Below are 6905 nucleotides of genomic sequence, written 5' to 3' on the forward strand. Positions count from 1 at the left end.
TTCAAGAATCCTCTTATCTCTTTTTCTGTTTGTGGAGATGGCATCTCCTGAATCGCTTTGACTTTAGCAGGGTCTACCTCGATTCCTTTGTGGCTGACTAGGAAGCCTAGCAACTTTCTAGAGACAACTCCGAAAACGCACTTGTTTGGATTAAGCCAGAGCTTGTATTTTGCGATTCTTTCGAAGAATCTTCTCAGAGTTTGGATATGATATGCTCGATCCTTGGCTTTGACAATCATGTCATCGACGTATACCTCTACTTCCTTGTGGATTAAGTCATGTAAGAGGGTAGTTGCAGCCCTTTGATAAGTCGCACCAACATTCTTGAGACCGAAAGGCATCACTCTGTAGCAGTAGGTTCCCCACTGTGTAGTAAACGATGTCTCGGTCCTGTATTCTGGAGCCATCTTTATCTGATTATATTTAGAAAAGCCGTCCATGAATGAGAGTAAGGCATGACCTGTCGTGTTATCGACGAGGATGTCGATGTGAGGCAAAGGAAAGTCATCATTTAGACTGGCTTTGTTCAGATCTCTGAAATTGACGCAACACCGTACTCTTCCATCCTTTTTAGTCACTGGAACGATGTTTGCCAACCACTCGGGATATGTGACAACCCTCTAGAAAATCTACTTTCAATTGGTTCATCACTTCATCTTTGATTTTGAGGAGCCACTCAGACTTCATCTTTCTGAGCTTTTGCTTCTTTGGCTTAGCTTCTGGGTAGAGAGGGATATGATGCTGGACAATTTCCTCACTTAATCCTAGCATATCTTTGTACGACCAGGCAAAGACTTCTTTGAATTCTTTTAACAATTTGATTAATTCCGTACGCTTTTCAGGGGATAAGGTTTTGCCAATCTTTATCTCCTGAAGCAGGGATTCAGTGACTATGTTAATAGTTTCAAACTCATCTTCTAATAGTTTTGCTCGACGCTGCTCCCTTCGTTTGATTAAGTTTTTAATATTGAGGGGAGTTTCGTCTGCTTCCTCATCTGAGGAAGTTTCTTCGATGTTATTTAAAGCATTAGTTTCAAAAGAATCGAGAGATAAAGGCGAGTACAGAGAAAGTCCTTTGATTGATTCGTAAGATATATCAGAAGAAGAACTGACTGACGTGCCTTCTTCAGGCTCGGTTACATTTGACGCACTTTCAGAAGATGAGTCAGAATCGGAAAAAGAGTATGACTCAGAAGATGAGAAGTTCGTATCCGAAGGGATAGCTGTGGTAAAGAGTGGGACAAATGTATCTGTCCAGTTGGAGAGTTCTGAATTGCCAGCATCGGTAATCATACTCTGAGGGGAGAACATTTGAACGGATTCCCTGATCATACAAACTGCGAAAGGAGCTTCTTCCTTCTTGGCTTGTTCCAAGCTGATATGGGTGACATTGAGATGGAAACCATTGAGATAAGCGCTGTCTGCTACGGACTTCCCATGAGGATCTGACAAAATGGTGCCTACTTCTAAGTCTTTATTTCCTCGGATGGTGATAACTCTATTACCTTTCATGAATTTGACCTTTTGATGTAGAGAAGAGGGTACAGCTCCCGTTTTGTGAAGCCAGGGTCGTCCTAACAACAGGTTGAAGGATTACTTGATGTCAAGTACCTGGAATCAACATCAAAAGTTTCACCTGCCATGAATATGGTAGTAGAAAGATTTTCGATTACATCTTGTCGGGAATTGTCGTAGGCCATGATTCCTTTATCAGACGGGGTGAAGTCATTGGGACCGAAACCGATAGCTGTGGTCGTGCTCAGTGGACAGATGTTCAAGGCAGAACCATTGTCCGTGAGTACGGCAGGCACCTTCTTCTGATTACATAGCACAGTAACAAGGAGAGGCTTGGAATGGTTCTTTTCTTCAGGGGTCAGATCTTGATCTGAGAACGAGATGGCTGTAGAGGCTCTGACTGCTGGAAGGACAAGGTCAGATTCTACTACAACATGTCGATCTGCTCTTCCTTGGTGGGCCGCTTGAGCATCTGAGCTGTCTTATGGCGCTAACGCTTTACAAAATAGGAGAAGGACTCCATGGGTTCTTGTCTGGTAGTCTGAAGATCTTGGTGGGAGGTTTCAGTACCGTCTTTGTAAGAGAACTGCTTAATGAATTCATTCATGATGCGTTCCCAACCCATAGTGGGTAACTCAGGTAAAGTTAGAAGCCATTTCTATGCAACGCCTTTCAAAGACATTTGGAAGACGAGGGCTAACTGATCTGGGGACAGACCCTGTAATCGGAGCATACTTTCAAACACTGCGAGATGGTTATGAGGAGAACCAGCTCCGTCATATTTACTAATGTCAGGCCATTTGAAGTTGGCCGGGAGTTGTACATTTGGAAACAACAAAACGTCTCGGAAGGAGAGTCTTGTCGACCTTTGAATTTTGATAACTTTGAGGTCTTGACTGACCTTGGCAAACTTATCTTCCCACTGTTTCAAAATCTGGCAAATGGATGATTCTCATCTGCATATTGTTCTCCCAAGAACGGGTCTGGAGGCTGAGCTGTAGACTGGTTAGTGGGTTGGACAAGTATGGTTTCCTGGACAGGAGGGATAGGTTGTTGCGGTGACGTAGGTACCACACTAACCTGAGGAGGTGATCTCAACACGGAATTCTCTTCTGAGAGCTGGCGGAGATTTTGAGTAAGTTCAGCTACTGCCTGTTGCAGCTCTTGGATAACCTGGGACTGGTCCGTGAGTTCTACCATGATGGCGAGGGGAGTTGAAAGACTAGATGGTCCTGAAATTTCTACTGAAGGAGTAGGATTTGGAGAACTATGCAGCTCCAAGGTTCTTTCTAGACGAGCTTGGGTGCGGGCCCAGGCTTTTGATTTCTTGGGTGCAATGGTTTCAAGTGTAAGAACTTTTCTACCTGTAGATGGAAACATACACTAGATTTAGATTTTATTCATGCAAGGTGGAAGAGTTATGCAAGCAATTGGACGAGTACAAACAGAACCTATATTTTATTTATATACAACACGGCTTGTGCTAGCCTGACTTCTAACACCATTTTACAAGATTTTTCAAAACAAGAAAGAAAACTTGACATCTTCTGTACAGAAATAGTCCACATGCTGGTAGTCCTGAGCTGAGCGGAAAGCGGAAGGGGCTATTCGGCTTCTGGAGGCTCTTCATCTGGCGGGATGTCCTAAAGGAGCGCGGAGTAGTAGTACGGATGTACCCTGTCTCCACGGGGAACGTAGATATCGCGCAGGGTGACTACCCTGTGATTTTCCCATGCTGAGTAGAGAGTTCTGCCAAGGTTCGAACTGAATTTTCTTGGTGGACAGAAGCAAGAGAGAGGTTCCCACAGTCGCTGCTTCCCTCCAAATTGGCGCATGATCAGATGAGGAATGTAGAAGGAAGTGTTCTCTAGACCAAGGATACAGACATATTTGGTTCTGGCAGTATTCGTGGTGAAAGAGTTAGAACCTGGAGCGCTCCAAGAGATGTCATAACTAGCACGGGTCCCTAACCAGTCATACCACTCAGGTACACTATTGAACCGAACTTGTGGTCTCCATGACCTAAAGTTTGATATGCAAGGGGTCGTTCAGGAACGAGGGATTGCTATGCGAAGCTTGAGGCACAACCAAATCTACAGAAGAGTTGGACATCCTGAAAAGGGAAGGTGAGGGTATTGAAAGACACGGTCTAACCCTCTGAATGTTTCAGCACGTATGGTGGGTATGGGGTTGGCATCTAGTGACAACTGATCCAGAACACTGAGGAAGGTGAGGGAAACTACATTGTCTTCCTGACGCAAAGGAATTTGGCATATACAGAAAGTATATACGCCTCATGACAACGTTACTGGAACATCGGGTCTTCTAAGTCTCCCTCTAGGGCACAAGTATCAAAGACATGAAATCATTTGGGTCTTGTCCTGGCACACAAACTAGACGAAGACATATGAGTCTGTTGATCCCATACCTAATTTCGGGATGAATGATGAGTCTGTTTTTCAAGTACTGCAAAAGAGTACAACATTCCTCGAAAGTGGGACACACTTCCTGAAGACCAATACGAAAGACGTGGTACTGGAGATCCCAGCATTTGGCCGCTGCTTTAAGGAGGTTTCAATCTATTGGGATAGAATCATACAAGGGAAAAGTTTGCTCATGCTCTGTGAGATAGCTGAAGCATAAGTAGATCCTTAACTCACCATAACTTTGCATCCATTCGGACATCATTTCTGCAGACATGGTCTGTTCCATACAGAAGATAACAAGGACATTTTCAGACAAATAAAAAGAGTAGATACAATACCTATGCACATACTTTTTTATTTATTCACATTTCCTTTTTCTGTAACACGGAGGCCTTTAGTAGCCTATGTACAAAACAAAAACGTAGTAAAAGAAAAGAAAATGATGTTCTCTGTCTTCTACGCAGAATGGTCAACGGCAGATGGAAGTGGTCCCCTGAAGAACATCCATTCCGAGTAAGGAGTAGTAGTTGACTGCTACTTCATTTGGACATGGAGTAGCCAGATCACGAGTGGGCATAGTGTTCTTCTTTTTGCACTTAGAAACAATAGTCTTAGCGATATCATTAGAAAACTGTCGTGGAGAGAAGAAATGACCGATTGGCTCAATGACCTCTTGCTTGCCTCCGTACTGATGCATGATACGCTTCGGGATGTAGAAAGAAGTGTCTTCTAAACCAAGAAGTTGAACATAAGAAGACCCGGGAGTTGACATGACATTCGAACAATACCCATGAAGCCTCCAATAAATGTTTTCAGTTTTTTAACTCGACATCCATGCATACCAGCCAGATACTGTCTCCAAATGTTGACAATGGTGCCAAGTATGATAATTGTAGATTGAAATGTCTTATTGGGAACCCAGGGAGGCAATGTAAAGTTTCAAACAAAGCCAAATGTAAAGGAGGATGGGGAAACCTGTGAACTGACAAGCGGGATTTTCTCGGACTTTGTCTAATCCGTTTAAAGTTTCGTCTAGGATAATAGGTACCGGATTGGCTTTATTAGGAACATGATCCAATATACTAAGAATGCTAAAGGAAGCTTCGCCGGAACTTTGCCTGGTGAGGTATTTGGCGTACAGGCAAAATAAGAGAGCCCTATGTCGAGCCGCTTGATAGGTAAGATCATCCACATCTTGAAAAGGAGAAAAGGTTTTGATTAGCTGGTTGGTGAGAACACCCTTTGAAGTCATGAAGTTCGAAGGGTCTTGCCCTCGGAGGCAGAAAAGCTGTTTGACTCGTTGTAGATAACCCAGCTTGATGATAGGCCTGACAGAGGGTCCTTCTTCTGGTACCCCTAGTAAGGTACAAAACTCCTCATAGGTGGGACAAATTTCTTCTAATCCAAATCGAAAGACATGATTGCCTTTGTCCCAACATCGAGCAACTGCTCTGAGGATATTCCAATCGATCTGGATGGAGGAAAGTAAAGGAAAGAACTGTGAAATGGACTGGTGAACCATCGCTAAAGTCCAGACTTTCCATGGAGTAGAAATTGTGGATCCGATCATCCAATCTTCCAGGTCCATGATATTTCTACATGAAAGACAGAGAACAAAAACATGATAAAACAACTATAAAACGATGGGTAAAAACATTTGTTTTTGTATTTTTGTGTTTTCTCTTTTTTTGTAATTTTTACAAACTCAGGATGGATCCTGGACAAGCGAGGGATTGAGAGCAAAGTATGCCCCTTCTGTCGGTGAACTGTGAGGACACCCCTAGAAAGATTGAATAGGGTTTAGATAGAGATCTATATCCTGACTTTGAGATGAAAACTGGACGGATGCCCTTGCCACCTTTACAAATACCGAAGGGAATTACTAACGGATGCCCTTGCCACCAATCACCTAAGGGAATTAAGAACGGGTGCCCTTGCTACCGAAAGAAGCTTGAAGAAGAAGAATTATTAGTCTCTTACTAGGCTTGATTACAAGTTGTAGCTCACACACTTTTTCTCAAGGATGATTTGCAAATTAAAGCCTAAACCAATCTCAAATGATTTTCCTAAAATCAAGGCACAAGGAAGATTGGTGAGAGTTTAACCCAAAATCATTATCAAGTTGAAATCTAGGGTTTTTTAGAGTTGGAATGTGTTCATCATCAAGTTTTAGGTCCATACAATATGTATATATAGAGTTTCAACTCAATATGACAGTTTTGGGGGTATTTCGGTCATTTTCGGGTAAAAAACTACTAGCCGTTGGACCCCCAACGGCTATATTTTTTTAAGTCCAGGTTGTTTTCTCGGAGCTCCGAGAAATTGTCTCGGAGTTCTGAGAATAATTCTCAGAATTTCGAGACTGGTTTTCCAGCAATCTGCTTCCAACTTGAAAATTCATATCTTCTTCATTTCGTATCGGATTTCGACGTTCTTGTACTCTACGGATATGAGAAAAATGAGATATATCTGTTAAAAATATTTAAAAATATTTTAAACAAGTTTTGATAGGATTTAGTTGCTGGTCCAGGTTGGCCTTCGGAACTTGATTTTTGTTCAAATGTGATGGAATGCCATATGGGTCCCAACATATTGGTACACCACCATGGCCATTCACTTGTCCATTTAAGTCATTATTTAAGCTTATTGGTCTCTTTGAAAAATATATTTTTAGGAGTTTTAAGATGTGCCTTGACTAGAGAAAACACAAGAGAGATTAGGTGATACAATCTATCATTTTTACCATTCTCTTGAATGAACTCTTGAGGTAGCCATTGCTTGATCTTCTCTTTGAGTGCATGAATTGTTTTCGGATCTTCAAGGTTCAGCTTCTTTGCTTGACACCTTCCAAGGATGATGCCATCATTTGGTTTAAGCTCATTTGCAAGTTGTTGATCCACAAGCTTTGGCCTTCATTGATCTTCCTTTGTTTGTTCAATGCTTTGAGATGACTAATTTTGAGCT

This window comes from Tasmannia lanceolata, unplaced genomic scaffold (genome assembly GCF_043159265.1).
Source record: "Tasmannia lanceolata isolate RefF3 unplaced genomic scaffold, GAP_Taslan_0.1 ptg000023l, whole genome shotgun sequence".
NCBI lineage: Eukaryota > Viridiplantae > Streptophyta > Magnoliopsida > Canellales > Winteraceae > Tasmannia > Tasmannia lanceolata.